At 41.6% G+C, this 23,596-nt stretch overlaps 1 pseudogene; it reads right to left on the bottom strand.

Moving 5' to 3' along the window:
• Positions 1 to 20,860, bottom strand: part of LOC139373432 (chloride channel protein 1-like) — a 29,185-nt pseudogene extending 8,325 nt beyond the window's left edge.
• Positions 20,861 to 23,596: the final 2,736 nt, after the last annotated feature.

Genomic DNA, 23,596 nt, shown 5'->3' with positions numbered 1-23,596 from the left:
CACTCTTATCCTCCAGTACACACAGTGGAAATCTCTAGGCAACTATGTCAAGTGTGATACTGATGGTGTGTTGAGGATTACATCTCCACTACAGGGTTCTTCTCTGTAGGAGATTCTTATTCTACTGAGATGAGTGACTCAACCAGGAGTCTGTCATTGTTAGAGTGACGCTATGTGCAATGTGTGACTATCCTGAGAAACACTACGGGGTGGAGGAGAAGAAAAAACAAACGGAGCAGGGGAATGAGGAAGGGTACCTTCATGACGAAGAAGAGGAGGAGGATTACGAAGACGCTGACGTCGGGGTGCAGCCAGGCAGAGGAGCGCCCCAGGCCGGGGGGAGGGGGGAGCCCCAGATTTTAGTCCAGGTGAAGTTGTCGAACAGTGAGTTGATGCATTCTCTGGGCATCAGCTGTAATGTGGCATGAAAGAAGGGGAAGGATGAGGGAAAAGTAATGGCAAGTACTGTTAAAATGTTTTAATGAAACATTTTGTTAAAAAGTGTCGGTGTTAAAAGAGTTGGTGGTTAAATTGTTTTAAACCGTGTAACGGATAGTTTAAAATATATAGAGTGATATTTTTACAAAACCCAACTGTACTGTAGTCAGAACTTGTTCAAAATACTGCAGATGAAGATTGTTTTGTGTGCATCACATATGTCAACCCATAGGCCTATTCAATATATTGCCAAAACAGAGGTTTTGAAATAAATGCCAATACTGTACTGTGAGCAGAATGGTCGGTTTCAGAAATACCTCTGCATTTTAGCACCATAGAAACGGGGGCACAAGTCAGATCTTAAAAAGGTGTTAAACATTGTAGCTTGAGGGTGAAGACGTCACCCCACACACAGGTGTTTCTGGCTGATTTAAAAACACACCTCATTCGGCACTAACTAAGGAGGCTATTTTAAAGGGGTCTCAAAACACATGGTTAACCTGGGCTATTTCTACATAGCTGGGCAAAGAGGCCTCTTCAATGAATATCTAGCTAATATTGAACATCTAGATTCTACCCAGTCCAGTGTTAGCCTGGGTGCCAACTCCTAGTGGAATTCTCATGAGAGCAGAAACATACTGGTACTGGCAGCCAGCCCACTAGGCACAGATGTCAGGGCAACGTCTAGCTTCGATTTACACCTGGTTGAGTTGTCAACTAACTTGAATTCAATGTGAGAAAATGACACCATGTGATTGGATTTTGGTTCAATAAAAAAGAACTAAAAACGCACTTACGTTGATGACTGTATTCAAATCCAATGAGTTTAACGTAGATTCAAAGTCACCACTTAGATGTTTTGGGTTGAAACTACGCGGAGAGCTAACAATCCACACATTTTGGTAAATAGTCGTACTCTTTAGATGATCCTATGAATGTGTCTCTGCAGTTACATTTTTCACGATTGAGAATAGTAGATAAGTCGCATTTTAGCCAAGCATAACAATGTTTGTAACACTTTATAATAATTTATGCTTATTCATGAAAGTGTTATAAAGTGTTACAGAAGTGTTTTCAAGTCCCGATAAACAGGGTCTTCTACAGAGTATAGTCATTTTAACATAGTGACAGACAACAACAATAAATGGGCAAACAAAATTGGATTTGAAATCTGACCTCTCCAGCCATGAACTGTCCAAATCCAGGGGGGAAGGTCAAGGTGGCTATCACTAAGGTCACAACACCGGGGAAAATCAGTCGGCTGGTGAGAGAATAAGGATTAAAAACAGCCATTCGCTTTCTACTTTCAACTCTGCGTTACAACCCTATATCCCTGTGGTTCTTTGTAGCTCAGTTGGTAGAGGGCGCCTGCAACGCCAGGATAGTGGATTTGATTTCCGGGACCATCCGTATGTAAACTGTATGCACGCGTGACTGTAAATCGTTTTGGATAAAATTATCTGCTAAATAGGATATACAAGGCCTTCAGAAAGTACTAACACCTTGCCTTTTTCCACATTTCATTGTGTTACAGCCTGAATTTAAAATGGATTACATTTAGATTGTCACTGATCTACAAATGATGTTTTGAGAAATGTTTACAAATGAATAAAAAATTAAAAGCTGAAATGTCTTGAGTCAATAAGTATTCAACCACTTTGTTATGGCAAGCCTAAATATCTTCAGGAGTAAAAATGTTTTTAACAAGTCAGATATTGAATATCCCTTTGAGCATGTTGAAGTTATTAATCTCACTTTGGAATGACTACAAAGATACAGTCGTCCTTCCTAACTCAGTTGACGGGTAGGAAGGAAACCGCTCAGAGATTTCCCCATGAGGCCAATGGTGATTTTAAACCAGTTACAGAGTTAGATGGTTGTGATAGGAGAAAACTGAGGATGGATCAACGACATTTTAGTTACTCCACAATACTAACCTAAATGACAAAGTGAAAAGAAGGAAGCCTGTCCAGAATAAAAAATATTCCAGAACATACAGTACATCCTGTTTGCAATAAGGCACTAAAGTAATACTGCAAAAAATGTGGTGAAGAAATGAACTTTTATTCTGAATACAAAGCATTATGTTTGGGGCAAATCCAACACAACACATCACTGAGTACCACTTCATATTTTCAAGCATGGTGTTGACTGCATCATGTTATGGGTATGCTTGTCATCGGCAACATACTTTTTTAGGATAAAAAGAAAAGGACTAGAGCTAAGCACAGGCAAAGTCCTAAAGGAAAACCTGGTTCAGACTGCTTTCCAGCCTGAACACAGAGCAGGACAAATACTTACCAAGACGACATTGAATGTTCCTATGTGGCCTATTTACAGTTTAGACTTTAATCGCCTTAAATCTATGGCAAGACTTGAAAATTGCTGTCTAGCAATAATTAACAAACAACTTGACAGAGCTTGAGGAATAATGGGCAAATATTGTACAATCCAGGTGTGCAAAGTTCTTACAGATTTACCCAGAAAGAGTCTCAGCTGTAATCGCTGCCAAAGGTGATTCTCACATGTATTGACTCAGGGGAATGTATACTTATCTAATCAAAATATGTTAGTGTTTTATTCTCCCCAAAAACTTTAAATATATATATATATATATATATATATATATATATATATATGTTCTTCCAATTTGACAGAGTATTTTGTGTAGATCATTGACAAAAAAATGACAAATTAATTTTAATCCCACTTTGTAACACAACAAAAGAGTGTGAATACTTTCTGATACTTTTATTATTTTTTTATACTTTTCAGTATAACCTTTTCAAAATAACTGCACCCTATGCCACAATACCCTCTTCAAAAATGTCCTGCTTCTCCTCCTAGAAGATAACCCCCCTATGTCTCCCTGTAGGACAGGCCTAAGAACAAGCACCAATTTAACACTTTCAAAGCTGACAATATAATTACCCCGTCCTGCTCTCTGTTGGTCTAATTTCAGTGTTCCCGTCCATAATCTACAGTGTAAATATGTGCAGCTCTGACAAAAGCAGCTGCACTGTTTGCTGTTAAATCATTCATTTGTATTAGAGCGAGTGTGTGTAACTAATTGATTTTTCAGGGACCACAGATTGCTTATAGACGGATCGGTCAATGTCTGGGTGATGGTTTGATTCTCTGTCTGTTTTTGTAAAATCTACCAGTCAGCAACAATCATTTATTTGGAGGAGGACAATGAATTCGATTTGTATTCCCATCTATGTCCCTAGCCTGATCCTCTCCAATTCAGCTGTGCATTTTTCTCAAGTGTCTCATCAAAATACCTCCCCAATCCCTGTAACTCACTGTCTGGTGAGGAAGCGTGTCATGGCGTTGGGTTTCCTCATGAACAGCACCACCTGGCGGTTCAGCCAGACGAAGAAGGCCCCCAGGAACCCGCAGGAGATCCTGAAGAGACAACCACCAGGACCTTTACCTCACTCACTCTCAAGGTCCAAATAAGAACAAAAAAAGGTACATTTTCTAAAGAATATACACAGAGTGCACAAAACATTAAGAACACCTTTCTGATATTTAATTGCACACCCCTCACCCTTTTTTGCCCTCAAAATAGCCTAAATTCATTGGGGAATGGACTCTACAAGGTGTCAAAAGCGTTCCACAGGGATGCTGGCCCATGTTGACTCCAAAGCGTCCCACAGTTGTGTCAAGTTGGCCGGATGTCCTTTGGGTGGTGGACCGTTCTTGATACACACGGGAAACTGTTGAGCGTTAAAAACCCAGCAGAGTTGCGGTTTCATTTACCCTCTGAATGACACTCATACACAATTGTCTCAAGGCTTTAAAAAAATCATTCTTTAACCTGTCTCCTCCCCTTTATCAACACTGATTGAAGTGAACTTAACAGGTGACCTCAACAGGGGATCATAGCTTTCACCTGAATTCACCTGGTCAGTCTACGTCATGGAAAGAGCAGGTGCTCTTAATGTTTTGTACACTCAGTGTATATGCGCTTGCTTCAGCTGTTCATTTAGTTGGTGTTGATCTAGCCTATAATATATTTATTTCCAGCTCTGTAGTCTAGGAAGCTGAAGCAAGCGCACCAGAAAGCAAAAACCATTCACAGCATCTCCGTTCTTGTGATAACTACCAATATAAGAGATTCGTGGCACATAGACTGAGATTACGCATTCATGTTGGGTTGTGACAAAGAACTACACACAGTGCGGTCACCGTGCCCTCACCACGCTCCTGGGGCCCCCTCTCGACCCTTTCTCTCACCCGATGATGGCAAACGCTGGCAGCTCCTGGAGGTCAAAGGGGAAATCCATGCGGAACTTGGTGCGGAAGAGAGCAGTGATGGTGACTGTGGTGGACAAAAAGACAGGGGAAGAGGGAGATCGAGTGTTAGAATGTATACATGCATACTATACAACATAGAGGAAACCAGAAGGCAACACCTAGCAGAATCTCTGCTTTCATTATCATACCGGAATTGGCCTATATCATTTCACAGATACGGTTCTACGGGAAAGGGTTCCCTCGAGCCAAACATGTCTGTCGACAGCCGTCACAAAGGGTTTATGTGTTGACCAAAAAGCGTGCATCCCGTACTGATGTCATAGTGCATTGACCCACCTGCGTCTTTGTTGAACACAGAGAGCACTCTGAATATAAAGGCACTGAAGGTGGCGGCAAAATATCCTCTCCAGTAGTTCCTCACAGCAAAGTAAGTGGACGTCACCTCTATACTGAACAGCACCCCTGGGGGAACGGCAGGATCAAAGAAAGACTGGTAAAATATCATTCAGATGTGATATTACAAAGTGTGGCATGCAGTCAAAGTCTAGATTGCATATTTACTATACACTGAAGGCTTGCTATGAGACCCGTCACAAATCCATTTTTTTTTAAGGATATTTCAGCACCATGCCCATATTGATTGTCAGACATATGACAATTGTTTCAGCTGATTTTGTAGCTTGCTTTATACTAGATGAATGGAAGGTGAATTGAGAGAAAGAAAAGGAATATAGTGTTGTACCTCCAAGAGGGGTACCGAAACAACAGCCCACCCCAACTGCACAGCCAACTGTGAGGATGTCTGTGTAGCAGTATGGGCTCTACTGACACACACACACACACAGAGAGAGAGAGCGAGCGAGCAAGAGAGAGAGAGAGAGAGAGAGAGAGAGAGAGAGAGAGAGAGAGAGAGAGAAAGGGGATAAGAGGATCCCATACCAGTAAGGAACAGAGGGAGGAAAAGAAAGAGTCAATGAAAAACGCCTAAAAGTATAATGCGAAGTGATCCGACAAAACTGTAATGTCCTCCTTATTCTCAATGCTGGTCAAGTAACTGCTTACCTGATTGACTCCTGAGAAGAACATCATACACTTGCTCAGCACAGCAGCACAGATGCTGGCTATATGAACAAATGGGCCCTTGGGAAGCAATATGAAGGACAAATAGAAAGGGGTCAGAAACAAGGAAACTTTTAGTGGCTTTTTAGACAGCTGTAATCAGGGAATCAGATGTGAGTGTGTGTAACACACCTCTTTCCCCACTGGCATCCCACTGCCCAGACCTGCAGTCAGACCAATGACCTTGGCAATAAAAGCCTTGAGAGTCAGATACTCCTTCAGCACTACGCCTCTGAGAATGGTCTTCAGCTCAGGAATACCAGAGCCTGAAAGAGAAAGACACACAGAGAGAGACAGACAGAGAGAGCGTGAGACACAGAGAGACACAGAGAGAGCGAGAGACACAAGAAGACAGAATGAGAGAGCGTGAGACACAGAAAGAGAGAGCGTGAGACACAGGGAGACACAGAAAGAGAGAGCGTGAGACACAGGGAGACACAGAAAGAGAGAGCGAGAGACACAGGGAGACACAGAAAGAGAGAGCGAGAGACACAGGGAGACACAGAAAGAGAGAGCGTGAGACACAGGGAGACACAGAAAGAGAGAGCGAGAGACACATGGAGACACAGAAAGAGAGAGCGTGAGACACAGAGAAATAGAAAGACAAACAGGGCGGTGAGTTGAAAAGAGAGAGAGAGAGAGACACACAGACAGAGAGCGACACAGAGAGAAACAAAGACAAACAGGGTGGTGAGGTGAAAAGAGGTCGGGGAAGAAAAATAATTACAAAATCGCTGTTTTACAGGAAAAAAAATATATATACATTTGACTCGACAACAATAAAAGGGTCATAACTCTAGATATATAGTGAGGACATCCGTGTGTCAGGCCAGGGCTAGGTAGGTACACAAGCAGAGAGGGGAGAAAAATCAATGGATAACCGATTGCGGGTAACAGGTCATTAGGGGTGGCGGGTGGTGGGGAAAGTAAGCAGTAAGCATTGAGCGTGTACACACCGATGGCTTGTGGGGCAACCAGGTGGCAGAAGGAGGAGGCGAACATGATGAGCACCATAGGATAGCTGACCCAGGCCAGGTACTGGAGCAGGACATTACCCCTCAGCTCCCAGTGAATCCACTTGTACACTGACATGAGGACAGAGGGAGGGACAGAGGGATGGGAGAGGAGGATTGAGGAGGGGGGTGAAAGTGAGGCATGAGAAGGAATGTGAGAAAAAGCAGGAAGGTATTGGAGAAGATGAGAAAAACACAGGGGGGGGGGGGGGGGGAAGTGCAAGAGGGAGGAAGGAAATGAGGGGGGAGACAGAACACGGGGTGAAGATCAGGGAAGAGGGTGGAGGATGAGGTAATGGAGGTGAGAAGAGAGGAGAAAGGGAAGTTGGTTGTGACAGGGCAGACACTGACACAGACAGTTACAAAGAAAAAAACTGTAAAATGGGGTTTGCGAGGGTCAACTGTCAATCCATCTGGACTGACAGATGTCTGTTTCCACTTGTAGACGTTTCTCTTGGCATTAGTGTTATTCTATAAGAGGGGCACTGACTTGTTGAGCATCACTATGTTTCATTGAAATGGACACCGTGAAAAAAAGATCTTGAGATTCAGTCAAAATGACTTGTTTTGTCTAGCCAAGAAAACTACATTTGAATAATGTGTTGGGTTGACACATTTTTTTCCCCTTACATTTCAAAACAGTATTAAATCAAATTCACAACCATGAAGTCAAATCAACAGAAGCAACATAACAGTAGTGTTGACTGAACATGTCAAGTTCAGATGATTTATATATTTTTTGGGGGAGGGGAGGCTCATTAGTATAATATCCAGCATGTTTTGCATCCGTGCGTTGTGTATTTACATTTGGACATTTAGCATTTATCAGTTAGTGCATTCAACGTAGGTAGATAAACAACCTCATGTAAAAAGAAAACAAGAAAAACGTTTCTGTCAGTAGTTTTGTTTCCATTAACTTGCCCAGTGATTTTTTTGTCGACATTTTAGAAAGAAAATAGCTTACTAGCTAGCCATGTCAACTAACTATGGCTAACGTACAGTCATGTCAGACAGTACAGGCAACAGAGGAAACAGCACAGCTAACACAATCACTTCAAGCTGAAGCTGGAAAGACTGCAAACTACCTGCACTTCGTTTTGTTTGATATTTTTTTTCAATTTTACATTTCTTTGTATAATATCCATAAAAATGATGCAAGCTGATTCATGATTTTCGACTGGCTGAGAAACCCTACCTGCCGGTCTTTCTGTATCGTCCCAACTCCCGACACGGTCATTACTATAGAGCTGGAGATTGAATTTGAATATTGAAACAATGTTGCAAATGTCGGAGAGACAGACAGCAAGGTTTATACAAATCTCCGCTGACGAAAACTAAATGTTAGTCTAAAAGAAATCTGAGTTAATGTGAAGATGCTTTTTATAGTGGAGATCAAGTTTATAAATTGCCTGGCTGGGCTGATGAGACAGTGGATTGGGCAGTCAGATGGAACAGAGTATATAGTCATTTTAACTTCATATATTTAGCCGGTGGTAACTTGTGGAATTGACACCAGCTGGAATGCGGTTTTAAGCAATCAGCATTCAGGATTAGACCCACCCGGTGTATAATTGACTAATATTTGCCATATTCAAATAATTCTCATGTGCCAACGTATCGCCACGGTCTGTCCCATGGTGAAAACTACACTCCTGTAGATCTAAAACAATTGGATGGTGAAACTCGCCAGCCAACCAGAAAAGCAAGTTGAAGCAATTCAGGCACTCTTGAAAGTCAGAACAATCCTTGTCCTGCAAAGAAACATTATTTTTATAGTTGAAAAAAATAGATTTTGCAAGCAGTAGGTATTTAGAATTAACTGTGATGTGGAGCTTTAGAGTTATGTGGTGACATCACGCGCCCCATGTACCATCAAAATTATTAGTTTATCATTATTTAATTAGAAAACACAGTTTCCATCATCATTTGTCGCAATAAAGACAGTTCGAAAAAGTAAAGTTTCTCCTATATCTGCCGTTTCCATTACACATTTTGCAACTATCTTTTTTTGCGACATTGCTTTTCTCGAATAAACCTGGGTCAATGGAAACCTGCCTACTTTTACTGAGAATGCCATTGTGGGTAAAGTGATCTGTTGGTTGGTTGAGTGTACCGTCAGTTTCGACACTGCCGAAAAAGCAAGAGACAGATGGGAGCATAATGTTCCCCACTGAAATATATATTATATCATTTCAAAGACTTAGTCAGTTCTGAAATGGGTCATTTTCAAAGTAGTTGTTTCAACTGGAAGTTGACACAACTTAAGATTTTAAGGCAGCCAGGGAAACAAACTTTGGTAAGTCAAAAAAAACTTTGTTTCACTTTTCTGACTAGCAAATACTTGCCCTCTAGACTTAGGGAATTTGTCAAAACAACTTTAGTAGCTTCGTTAGCACAACTTTTTTTTTAAATCAGTTAATTTGACTAAATGTATGAAGTTCATTCAACAAGTTATTAAATTCACATTTGTCAGTTCCACTAACTTTACTAGGTTGAAGAAAAACTTCAACTCTACACAAAATCTGGACTGGACTTGACATGGAATTTTAAAGAAGCATGGTAACAAATGTATGTTGAATCGACAAATATTTTTTTACAGTGTACAGATGTGTCGTCCACATATCAGTGAAAATGGACTCTGTTTATGAATAACATCACTGAGAGGTAGCATATAAAATTAGAACAGTAGCGGTGCAAGAACAGAGCCTGGAGGGACTCCATCATACAAACTTCACTAAACTCCCTAATATGGGTAATGACTGTAACCATAATTTCAAGTATACTGTTTTGTAATGTTTGTTTTGCAAGATGAATTTTGCATATCAGGTTACCACGGAACCATTCTGCAACACTTTTCGATAACCCCTCACCCTAACCCTCCGACAATGAGCAAACCAGGTGTCTAGTCTAGATCATTATTTATGGTGTAAAAGCATTCATGCAACTGTATGGTTCAGTGGCTCAAACGCAAGCATTATAAAAACATATTGCGTCATCATTAAAACAAGATTGTTCAGTATGTGTTGCATTGTAAGTATTGTAGTACATTGTAGACTCTTGGCGCTGGTGTAGTCCATGGTCCAGCTGACCAGTGCCATTGAGACGCCCAGCAGCACCAGGAAGATCCAGTCCTCTCCCAGCTTGGTGACCAGGAACCTCTGTACCCGCGCTACACAGTCTGAGCAAACAACATGACAGACATGATTCATTTTAACACTGTTCGAGTTCATTTAACACCAGCGACTTGTGAAAGCAAAATAATATGTTTATTGCATCAAATGGTTGTTTTATGCAACAGAATAAGATGTTGTTAGAACGCTCATCTGTGTGTGTTCTACTGAGGATGGGCCTCTGGAAGATTTACGATGCCTTTGGGTGTTAGCGCATTCCAGAGCATGAGTTAATGTTTTTGTTCTAATGGATACCAGGGAGAGATGACCCCAGGGCCAGACCTTGATAACTGTTTTTACAGCAGATAACGTCTGCTGTGAATTATAAGTATCTTTCATACAAATCTTAACCTAATGACCCATTCCATACATCTGTTGTTTGTGATGTAGGCTGAAAGGGGTGTATCTTGGATATAAAATACATTTGTACCTTTGTCTCGGGGCTCTCAACGAATCATCTGAGGGTGATTCTTTCACCAGACATCAATATCGTACAGCACTCAATCGATTCACTTTATGTGTGTGTGTTGTATTGACCTGCTCCCATATTAATAAGTGAATAAAGATTTAGTTCAAGTATGACTGACTTGTGTGATAAGTTTGTCTCTCCTCATTTGATAGTAAAGAAATTAACCACCACAGACTTTACGGAGCATGGACTCCTCACCTCTGCACTTTGAGTAGGAGCGGCGTTTCTTTATAGACAAAGGGTTGCCTTGCTCTGTAGCCATATGTGCTTGTCCTGCCTCATCCGAGTGATGCCGACCCCTGTGCCTGCTGTGGTGCCCGTGTCCATGTGTGTGACTGTGGGGGTGGCCATGGTGGTGGCTGTGGTGATGGTGGCCATGGCGATGCTGCGGATGGTGACCATGGTGATGGTGGTCGTGTTTCTTCCATTGTCTCTCTGTTAGCAGTCGGGTGGCCTCTCTCCGGCGGCCAGACCCACCCGGGTGCTCGCTGTATTGCCCATACAGCTGAAAGTGACAGGCGGAAGAGAGACTACATTACCCATATGTTCATGAGCAAAAGACAATGACGACCTGCTGAAAATGTAGTTCAGGTAAGGTTTGAGTGCAAAAATGTTATTTTAGGAAAATAAGAATAGTTTAAGATATTTTATTTTCACACCGAATGTGTATCATACATCATGCAGTATATTCTATTATTATACATACAGTATATCTACATGTAACAGTTCATATATGTTTACATATGAAAATAAGAAACTTATGTTAAGGGAACATTCATCTATCATAGAAGAATGTAAAAGCAATATACATACATACATACATACATTCAAAAGTTTGGGGTCACTTAGAAATGTCCTTGTTTTTGAAAGAAAAGCTAATTTTTTGTCCATTAAACTATCAAATTGATCGGAAATACAGTGTAGACATTGTTAAGGTTGTAAATGACTATGGTAGCTGGAAATGGCAGATTTGTAATGGTATATCTACATAGTCATCCAGAGGCCCATTATCAGCAACCATCACTCTTGCGTTCCAATGGCACGTTGTGCTAACTAATCCAAGTTTAGTTAAGAGGACAAGTACATTAGTGTGTCTAGCTTGAGAAACAAGTCTTCAACTGGCAGCTTCATTAAATAGTACCCGCAAAACACCAGTCTCAACGTCAACAGTGAAGAGGCGACTCCAGGATTTTGGTCTTACAGGCAGAGTTCCTCTGTCCAGTGTCTGTTGTTTTGCCCATCTTATTATTTAATTTTTATTGGCCAGTTTGAGATATGGCTTTTTCTTTGCAACTCTTCCTAGAAGGCCAGCATCCCGGAGTCGCTTCTTCACAGTTGACATTGAGACTGGTGTTTTGTGGGTACTATTTAATGAAACTGCCAGTTGAGGACTTGTTTCGCAAACTAGACACTCTAATGTTCTTGTCCTCTTGGTCAGTTGTGCACAGGGGCCACCCACTCCTCTTTCTATTCTGGTTAGAGCCAGTTTGCGCTGTTCTGTAATGGGAGTAGTACACAGCGTTGTATGAGATCTTCAGTTTCTTGGCAATTTCTCGCATGGAACAGCCGTCACTTCTCAGAACAAGAATAGACTAACGAGTTTCAGAAGAAAGGTCTTTGTTTCTGGCTATTTTGAGCCTGTAATCGAACCCACAAATGCTGATGCTCCAGATAATCAACTAGTCTAAAGAAGGCCAGTTGTATTGCTAATTTAAATCAGGACAACAGTTTTCAGCTGTGCTAACATAATTGCAAAAGGGTTTTCTAATGATCAATTAGCCTTTTAAAATGATAAACTTGGATTAGCTAACACAACGTGCCATTGGAACACAGGAGTGATGGTTGCTGATAATGGGCCTATGTACGCCTATGAGGATATTCCACAAATAATCTGCCATTTCCAGCTACAATAGTCATTTACAACATTAGCAATATCGACACTATTTCTGATCAATTTGATGTTATTGGACAAAAAAAAAGCATTTTTCTTTCAAAAACATTTCTAAGTGATCCCAAACTTTTGAACGGTAGTGTATATTGATTGTTTCAGATTGTGGGAGAATTGTCATAATGTACAGTGAGCTCCAAATGCATTGGGACAGTGACAAATGTTTTATTGTTTTGGCTCTATACTCCAGAACTTTGGTTAAAGTGCTCGGGCGGGAGGGTTGCATCTCAATATTAGGAAGGTGTTCCTAATAGTTGGTATGCTCAGTGTATATTACAGTGGTCAAAAGTGTAGTATTTGGTCCCATATTCCTAGCACGCAATGATTACATCAAGCTTGTGACTCTACGAACTTGGATGCATTTTCTGTTTGGTTGTGTTTCAGATCATTTGTAAATAATGCGGGGGGGGGGGGGGGAATACAGAAAGACAAAAACACCTCAAAATGTTGACCTTAAAATCTCACTGAGCCGGAAGCATGTGTCTACATTTGGATGAATTACAGCTGGACAGCATCCAGACATGTGGTAAAGAGGTAACTCCAGCCTGCAGCTCTCCCACACAGACATGCAGACGCACGCATAGAGACACGGACATACTTTCAGAAACGCACACTAAAATAATGTCCTGTTATCTAGTAAATCTAATACGACATTACTTGGCTTTCATCATTTTGTAATTACAAGACATAGCTATCACTCAAAGATACATTCTATTACATGAATTTCTTACGGGGGTGGGGGGTGAGCATGAGGCTGGTAAGCTACTATACCAACCAAAGATCAAGCCAAGAGCCAAGGTATGTGATCCTCTATCAGACAAGACTAGCAGTTGGTTGTGGGTAAGTATTTCACACACTTTGTAAATCATGATCGACACATTTCACTATCAAACTGGAGCGGTGGCAAACATTCCATTCCAATTCCAAATGGAAGACGACATATTCGAATTACTTGCATAAAACGGTCAATTAAGTCTACTAATTACTATGATAAAAACACAATCCAAATGGCAGACCGTCTTGTAAGGAATTATGTTCTCCACTCCAATCTTTTCCACATGAACAGTTCAATGGTCTTCAAACCCATTTAAACAGACAAACCTTTGTCTATGTACATAATGATGGAATAGCATAATGAAGTTAGAGACCTGAATAATGTCATAATACTGTATAGTTAATGTGGGCTTCCATGTAAAACACTAATTCTTTTATGATTCATGTTTGCTTATTACCGTGACACTAAGTGTTAAAGCTATTCTTATACCTGCTGCACGCTAAAGTGAAGGCCTACATTGCAAATCCATACTATGGCCTTTTCTCAACTGGATTTGCTCAACCTCTGCGTCCTCTCTCCTCCATCCTTTCTCTCCTCTGTTTGATAAAAGGTCAAAAACTAATCGAGGAGAGGGAACGTGGACGAAAATGCGCTTGTATGAAATTAGACTCTCCTTCTCCGCTCGCGCTGCCAAGCGTCAGGCAAATTTCGTTTACAGGGGTGGATCTCAAAATACATGTTTAAAGTGATAAAAACAAGTTAAGTTAGTTGTGCAAGACATTTTAGAGATAAAATGACGTGTGAGGCTTGCAAGCCAAAGAACACCATCCCAACCGTGAAGCACAGGGGTGGCAGTATCATGTTGTGGGGGTGCTTTGCTGCAAGAGGGACTGGTGCACTTCACAAAATAAATGGCATAATGAGGAAGTAAAATAATGTGGATATATTGAAGCAACATCTCAAGACATCAGTCAGGAAGTTAAAGCTTGGTCGCAAATGAGTCTTCCAAATGGACAATGACCCCAAGCATACTTCCAAAGTTGTGGCAAAATGGCTTAAGGACAACAAAGTCAAGGTATTGGAGTGGCCATCACAAAGACCTGACCTCAAACCCATAGAACATTTGTGGGCAGAACTGAAAAAGCGTGTGCGAGCAAGGAGGCCTACAAGCCTGACTCAGTTACAGGAGAAATGCTCCAAAATTCACCCAACTTGTGGGAAGCTTGTGGAAGGCTACCCGAAACCTTTGACCCAAGTTAAACAATTTAAAGGCAATGCTACCAAATACTAATTGAGTGTATGTAAACTTCTGACCCACTGGGAATGTGATGAAAGAAATAAATGCTGAAATAAATCATCCTCTCTACTATTATTCTGACATTTCACATTCTTAAAAGAAAGTGGTGATCCTAACTGTCCTAACACAGGGAATTTTTACTCTGATTAAATGTCAGGAATTGTGAAAAACTGAGTTTAAATGTATTTGGCGAAGGTGTATGTAAACGTCCACCTTGAACTGTACCTGTATTGTTTAATGAACATTTTGATCAAGTGGTAAACGGATCTTTATCACATAATGTAGATACTGACGTCATACACCAGACATAATTGAATTTGTGAAACAATCGTTTTTTTTGGGAAACCAACAACCTGTTGAGGGAAGTCTGAAAACCTTCTGATATACAGTTGAAATCGAAAGTATACTGTATACTATTGACCTCTAGTCAACAACACCACACTAGGAATCAGTCAGGCCTAGCATTTAGGGAAAGGGGGATACCTCGTCAGTTGTACAACTGAATATTTCAACTGAAATGTGTCTTCCACATTTAACCCAACCCCTCTGAATCAGAGAGGTGCGGGGGAGCTGCCTTAATCGACATCTACGTCTCCGGCGCCAGGGGAACAGTGGGTTAACTCAGGGGCAGAAAGACAGATTTTTACCTTGTCAGCTCGGGGATTTGATCCAGCAACCTAACCACTAGGCTACCTGGCACCCCATTTACGCTTTGGGCTGCCTTTCAATAACCTTTCAACACCTCGTAATTTAGTGTGCATGTACAAGTCTGTCTCTTTGGGTCCTAGAAAGAGTACTGTACGTCAGTCATAGACATGGATATGTATACCAAATAAAATCACCAACATGTACATGAGCTGCACACACGCCATGACTTCCATTGGACCAGACATGTCACAGCTCGGCTTACCATGGGATACATTGACGATAAGTATCATACCTGTATCAGCTCTCAGTGTCCAACAAACCTCTTACTGGTTACCAACATGATGAGGAAAATAGGCACTATTATACACACTGAACAAAAATATAAATGCAACAATCAACCATTTTAAAGATTTTAACTGAGTTCCAGTTCATATAAGGAAATCAGTCAACTGAAATACATTTATTAGGTCCTAATCTATGGATTTCACATGACTTGGAATACAGATATGCCTCTGTTTGTCACAAATACTTTTTATTTTTTATTTAAAAAAGTGAGGTGATGGTAGAGGATGAATGTGGACTCAGGATCTTGTCACAATATCTCTGTACAAATGTATTTGTTGTCCGTAGCTTATGCCTGTCCATACCATAACCCCACTGCCACCATGGGGCACTCTGTTCACAAGGTTGACATCAGCAAACCAGGCTGCTTATAGTACAGAAATGAACATGACATTTTCCGGCAACAGCTCTGGTGGACAATCCTGCAGTCAGCATGCCAATTGCATGCTCGCTCAGAACTTGTGTGGCATTGTGTTGTCTGACAAAACTGCACATTTTAGAGTGGCCTTTTTTGTCCCCAATACAAGCCGCACCTGTGTAATGATCATGCTGTTTAATCAAGCTTCTTGATATGCCACACCTGTCAGGTGGATGGATTATCTTGGCAAAGGGGTAAAGAAGAAATGCTCACTAAGAGAGATGTAATTCAATTTGTGCACCAAACTGAAGCGCAATAAGCTTTTTGTGTCAATGTAATATTTGGGGAATCTTGTATTTCAGCTTATGAAATCAAGATGTTTGTATTTTTATTCAGTGTACATTGAGCCAGACAGAATATGTGGGGATTTTCTTTAATCAACACCCACATAACAAAAATACTATAGTATACTGAAGCAATAAGGCACAAAGTGGTGTGGTGTATGGCCAATATACCACCAACCCCCGAGGTGCCTTATTGCTGTTAAAAACTGGTTACCAATGTAATTAGATCAGTAAAAAGTTATGTTTTTTCATTACTGTGGTATACAGTCTGATATATCCCGGCTTTCAGCCAATTCAGGGCTCGAATCACCCAGTTTATAATATGGTAAAAACGCTAATATTTACTGTAGTGTTTTTGCTGACTTTACTGTCATATTTACAGTTAACTTTAGTATTAATACTGTAGTAAAATAATTGTAATATTTACTGTAGTATTTTTGCTGGCAATACTATACTGCAGTATTTATTGTAGTGTTTTTGTTACTGTAGTATTTACTGTAGTATTTTTGCTGGCAATACTATACTGCAGTATTTATTGTAGTGTTTTTGTTACTGTAGTATTTACTGTAGTGATTTTGCAGACATTACTATAGTGTTTATTTTTTATTATCTTTGACATAGAAGTAGAGTCTCCTTCAGGAAATCTACTGGAGAAATATCAAAAGAGCAAATTTTCCATAACATGTAGGTAGGTATGTAGGGCTGGGGTCTGAACGGATAGTTCAGAGCTTCTGCTCTTTTCTATAACCTGTAGGGAACACAATATATGGTCTATAATTGGCCTGTAAGTTTCTCACTTCTGGGGGAAGGGGAATGGGCAGAGTTAAATACTGTAGAATTTCCTATAGTTAAACAAGTGTAGTGTTTTTGCGGACATTACTGTAGTATTTACTACAGTGTTTTTTGTTCTTGTGGATAATATTGTAGCATTTACTATAGTATACTACACAATTATATAGTAAGCACATCACGATTGAGGGATCCAACAGTGTGTAGTATAGTACAGTAAGTCCTGTAGTATTCTATAATAAACTGTAGTATTTATTTTCATGTGGGCACTTTGCCAGCTGTTGTCTGCCGATTCTGTGGACAGGATTTACTGACCGTGAATGTTTTATAACAGTGTGCTGTTGGATTTGAATGGCTGAATTCAACACAGTTATCAAATCAGTAGCAGGCTTAAAAGAGACGTGTCCACAAAATCCATATAACTGTAGTCATGGATCTGTTGGGAAATACTAGCCTCCGGGAAAAGGAGTCCGAAATACTTTCAGTCCCCTGTAGTGCAGCAGTAAAGGCTTGTTATGTCACTAGTTCTACTATACCAAGGAAGAGGAAACCTCTCTCCACCAACTCACCCCTGGCAAATAGTGCAAGGTGGCGTTAGCTGAAACACCAGCCTGCAAATGAGTGGAAATCCTCTACACACCATACTCAAAACATAATAATGTAAATACTGGAGATAATTGTTTTAAATGTCTAAAAATGTTTTATATAAACATTTGTTTTTATTCTAAGGAATTCCATACTGTATGTTTTTATTTTATTTTTTAATCTGGGGGAATTTTAGGAAATTCTCCCCCTACAGATTCGTGATGAGGAGAGGCGTACTGAAAGACCCACTCCTTTCTCTTTTGCCTCGTGGTTTCTGCACAAACTCGAGGCTGTCTCTCACATTCAGGATATACCTCTGGTAACACAACATCTTGGCAAACCACGGGGACAGGAAGGCAAATTTCTATGATGTTAGTTGGAATCTTAAAGACTTCACCAAATATATGTCTAGTAAACACACAGAAATATTCAAACACTTACCAGGCATTTGCTTAACTAGCATCTAACCAGATTTCACTCCGGACAGTCATGATATCAACTAACTGGTCATTGGATGTAATGCATGCCTATCATATGGCTATTCTACACAATATACTATAGTACTTACTTATTTTACTGCTAATATACTACACAACAGGTCATATGCTAAAGGTTTTGTAAGCATTGTAATATTATTACAAAATGGTTAACCTCACCATCAATTTGCTTGCCTATACATTGTGTCAGATTAGTCTTGTAAAGTGCCTGTATCAACACCTTATCAACAAGCTGGTTGATTTAAACGTTCAGCATTTGTGAGCAGTCAACCCATTCAAATTTGAAATGATACCCGTGCGCCTGATCTACCCGTTTTATCACATACCATCGCGTTGCTGCCCTCCATCAGTCTATTTCAGTCATCCTCTGCCTTTCCCTACCTCTGGCAGTCCGTGTAATCCCCCTCTTTCTCCAGATTTCTCCTCCCCTCTCCAAGCCCCTCTCGCGCTCTATTGCCTCTACACATCATGCACCTCGTACACACTTACCCTCTCTCCCCCCTTTCTCACCGGGTGTAACTCTACCCTGGGAGTTATATTTAGCACCGGTGGGACCCAACGTTCACCGCTGCACACCTCTTACTCCCTCTCGATCTCTCACTATCCGTCTGTCTGTCCGTCCCGCTGGCCCTTAAGGACTTCTGCAAGGGGAGTTTGGTTCGTGTGGGCGGACCGCGACACCTGAGCATGTTCGTCAAGTGGAAAGCGAGCGCGTTTATTACAAAATATACAGAGAGAAATCGACACAACGCCAGTGTCAGATTTGATCAACTCACTGTAAAACAGATTTCGCAGGCATCTGCTCGTAATCCTCATACCGGCTCTTTTTGTACCTCTCACAAGGAAGACCAGTCCCTGGACACACCTGTGAGGTGGATGGTAGAGTAGATAAAAATCAGAGATAACAACATGAGAATAGATGAAGACGCCCCAGAGGGAGTGTTCTGTAACAGCGTCAGGCTGTTACTGATCGCTTGGATAGATCAAACTCATAACGGTCCTGTTAAGAGTAAATCACGGTTCGCGGTTGCAGGGCCCTCCACTGCACGTCGGGCCTGACAATACCCTTAACTGTATCCACAATATTGCATGTCCTCAAGTGACAGCCCAATGGCAGCAGAAGAGACAAACATAAGAGGCCACTGTAGTAGCAATAGTATTAGTAACAAATACGAATCTACCCATCTACTTTCCTAACCTGCGCTGTCTGCCTGCCTACCAGTCTGCTTTCCTCTGCCTATATGCAGGTCCGTCCATCTGCTAGTCCGTTTGTCCTAAAGACACATGACATCTACAGCAATAGGTCACATGACGGTGAAGGTTGGACAGTGTCGTGTGTCCCCACTCTTATGTCCTATAAAGTCAAACGTAATACACACGAAGGTCTTCGAAAATATCCTCCAGTCTTACAGAGTATTAACCACACACATTCTCCGCACGTCTGTCAACAACTCTCCACATAACTCGCTATTGTGCCTGGCAATGGCATCTAGTTCAATTGGAACGGGAGGCCCCCTTGTGATCTCATTTCTTGATCCTCCACAGCACAATGACAAAGAGAACAGAAACAAACTCCCGCTCAAAAAAAGTGACACTTCTCAATATAGCCCGGCTCCCCGGGCGACAGTGTAAACACACGGTTATCACAGTCCACATGGCCTGTACTAACACACACAGGTCATACAGTACATGCGTACACTGGTGGGCACACACACACACACACACAAACACACACACACAACCATCAGCATGTGGACAGACAGACTAACAGCCTATGACCTTAGCCAAAGGCCCACGGTATAGTACTACCCTGTTAAATACAATACGCCACACCAATTTCCAGCGGGTGTTTCTTACAAATCCCCCCCCCCCCCCCCCCCCCCCCCCCCCAAAAAAAAAAAAACATACTGAAAGTCTAATGGTTTAAGTCCCTCCAGATGTTTTGGAACACTCTGGACCCCGGGGTCATCTTAGACTACGTGACGAGCGGAGATTAACACATATATTCCACATGCACGATCGGGTTACCCCCTTCCCACACCACACTGCTGTAAACCTAGATTTATCTCCATGGATGAAATCCCACAAACACATTCCTCCCAGGTCTATCGGAGAGCATGGAGAGACACTTACCACCCACCGTACAATACCAAGGAGGTCGTTGAACAGCAATCTATTTCTACGTAATAATGCATTATGCTTGTTGGTAATAAATGAAAGGAAATTAAAGGTGGAGAGGAATAATGAACAGGTGGCTGAGAAAGCGAGAAAGAGAGAAAGAGAGAAAGAGAGAGAGAGAGAGAGAGAGAGAGAGAGAGAGAGAGAGAGAGAGAGAGTCAAGACCCTGACGGAGACTGAAGGTGTGGGGTCCTCGGACACACAGACACCTGTTGCCACAGTCACAGACCTGCTAAGAGATCTCCGTGACCACCGTTACCAGACAGCGTGTGTGTGTGTGTCCATGCTCCCTATGCACAGACCATAAAGAGCAGAGACGACCCGATATGTCATGCAAGAGATTGTGCAAGATTAAAGTCATAGAGATAGAGATAAAGTCATAGAGATAGAGATAAAGTCATAGAGATAGAGATAAAGTCAGAGAGATAGTCTGCTGCTGCGAAACGCAATATGAGAGCAAATGGAAAAAGATAAGAGGAGATAGGTAGTGAGAGAGAGAGAGAGAGAGAGAGAGAGCGAGAGAGAGAGAGAGAGAGAGCGGAAGAGAGCGTGGGAGAAAGAACTGACCAGGGTCTGTTGGTATCTCAGAGCCTTCCTTTCCGACGCATCTGCGGCCATTGACACACTGTCACTGACCCAAAAATAAACCAGCTGTCTGTCTCAGCACTTCCAGCTCTGCGCCCGCGCCGGAGAGTGTGCGCATGCACACACACACCCACCAGAGACACACACACACAGAGAAAAACTCTCACGCTCTCACACACACACACATTCTCACACAGTGTAAGCGAGCCCTTGCAGCAGATCTTCCCACCACTCGGATTGCCCACCTCTGTCCCGGTAAACAGTGCGTGTGAACTAACAGATACCTCACACATCCCTAACCTCCCCTCTCTCTATCCCGCTCTCTCCCTCTATCATTAGATGGGCTAATGGCGTACCCACCCTGTTGCCTGGGGCAACCCCCTAAGACTTTGAGCACCTGTTAATTAGAATAGAGGTACAGCAGGTAAAAGGGGAAAGACAGAAGGGGAGAGAGGTTCATTGGGCATGTCCTGCTGTGAGGGATGTTCCTCATTGGAGTTGGCACTGCAATAAGATGAAGGCATAGTTATGGCACAGACTGTACTTTTGGCTTCTTTGGTTTGGAGGGTTCAGGGTCTAGCATCTGCTACTGTACAGCAACTCTACTGTACAGTATTGAACAGTACACTATATAGAGAGCAGATGAGAATTGAGAAAACAGATGTTGATATGCGGTGCCTGTCAAATAGAAAAACATCCGTAACTCTGAAAAATATATCTCCAAGAAGTTTAAAGTGGAAATATGTCACTTTTTAGGCGACCAGATCCAAATTCACAGAGAAATGTGAGTTATAGATCTATCATTCTACTTGAAAGCAAGTCTAAGAAGCAGTAGATATGTTCTATGTGCACTATTTCTATGCATCCCGTTCTTAAGTTTTGTTTTTGAGTCTTTTACTGGCAGTTTTGTACACCAGATTTTATTTTATTTTTATTTAATCTTTATTTAACTAGGCAAGCAGGTTAAGAACAAATTCTTATTTTCAATGACGGCCTAGGAACAGTGGGTTAACTGCCTGTTCAGGGGCAGACCGACAGATTTGTACCTCGTCAGCTCAGGGTTTTGAACTTGCAACCTTCCGGTTACTAGTCCAACGCTCTAACCACTAGGCTACCCTGCCGATTCAAACATACACCAGATTGTACACCAGATTCAAATATATTTCAGTACGGTTTAGATAGTGTACAGTAGAGAATCATTGTACCATCTTGTTTTGTCAAACTGAAATTAGAGTTTTAGCAACCAGGAAATGGCGGAGAGATTTTTGAATAGTGCAACTTTAAGGCAATACTGAACTTCGGGCCTCCCGGGTGGCGCAGTGGTTAAGGGCCATCAGAGACTCTGGGTTCGCGCCCAGGCTCTGTCGTAACCGGCCGCGACCGGGAGGTCCGTGGGGCGACGCACAATTGGCCTAGCGTCGTCCGGGTTAGGGAGGGTTTGGCCGGTAGGGAAATCCTTGTCTCATCGTGCACCAGCGACTCCTGTGGCAACCAACGTTGCCAGTTGTAGCGATGAGACAAGATAGTAGCTACTAAAACAATTGGATACCACAAAATTGGGAAGAAAAAGGGGTAAAAATAAAAAAAACACCATAAAAAATAAATAAATACTGAACTTCATTAAAAACTTGATTATCTTGGCATTTGAAATGAAATTAAAATGCCCAGAAAGGGGACAATTACCTACTATAGTAGAGACAGGGAAAGCACAGCGGTTTTCACATCACAAGATGTTATCAGAGCATTTTAAAACAGCCCCTTTAGCGCTGAGGTTTTGGGTGTTTAAAGTAACTGTTAAGTGACTTTTAAAAGTTCATATTCTGTTAATAACTCATACCAAAATAATGTTGTTGACTCATTCTACACTCGTATTCGTAGCCAGAGCATAAATTGGAGATTTTTATATATATTTTTTAAATGCACCTCAAACATCAAATAGATCATTTCAAAAATGCTTGCTATTTCCTCAGAGTATGATGTCATACGCCTCAGTTGGCTAACCAGCGGTCAACATGCATTACTAAATTTTTTAGGACGAATACGCCGACACCATTAACACAGGAAAGCTGCTTTTTTTAACATACATAATTAACATGTTTTGGAAAGAAAACTATTTCACTGATATTTTAAGCAATTAGTAGTCATATTTCATAGAAATCTGCAAACACTGGACAGTTACTTTAACAGTTAACAGATGGACAGCAAGCAGTTCCCATGGGTGTTTTTCCGATGGTGTTGGAAAGCTGATGAGTGATTACAAAACACAAAAGAAACCCCAACATGCCATTGCAAAGCCACTCACCCTGTATACAGTACCATACCACTGTAAGGCAGGGCAAACTTCTATTGCCTCATTCATGAGCTACAGTGGCAGCGCACCAAAAGCCTAATACTATCTAAGTTGCTTCCCCAACGCCCTCAGTCCCTGTGATTGTTGATAGGGGTGGCTTGAGCAGTTTCACTTTGTAGAAAAGTAATGGAAATCGCGGGTGTTGAGTGGCCACTTGGGAGGCACCGTGAATCGACAACACCTTTGACCTTTGATGGACACCGGTGATTAGGAGGAGACTAAAATAGTTGCGAGGGCATTGCAAACCCACACACCGTAGCACTTTACACAATTAAAGGACACACACACACACACACACACACACACACACACACACACACACACACACCAAAAGTCTAAAAACAGAACTCACCGTGAAGAGGTGATGAGGTTGAGGAGGAAAAGGTGCAGCAAAGGGCGGGGCTAACCTGTGAGAATTACAAAGCAAA

The sequence above is a fragment of the Oncorhynchus clarkii genome, chromosome 18 (assembly GCF_045791955.1).
Source record: "Oncorhynchus clarkii lewisi isolate Uvic-CL-2024 chromosome 18, UVic_Ocla_1.0, whole genome shotgun sequence".
Lineage (NCBI taxonomy): Eukaryota > Metazoa > Chordata > Actinopteri > Salmoniformes > Salmonidae > Oncorhynchus > Oncorhynchus clarkii.
The sequence above is the reverse complement of the archived record's forward strand: the minus strand, read 5'-3'. Positions and strand labels throughout refer to the sequence as shown.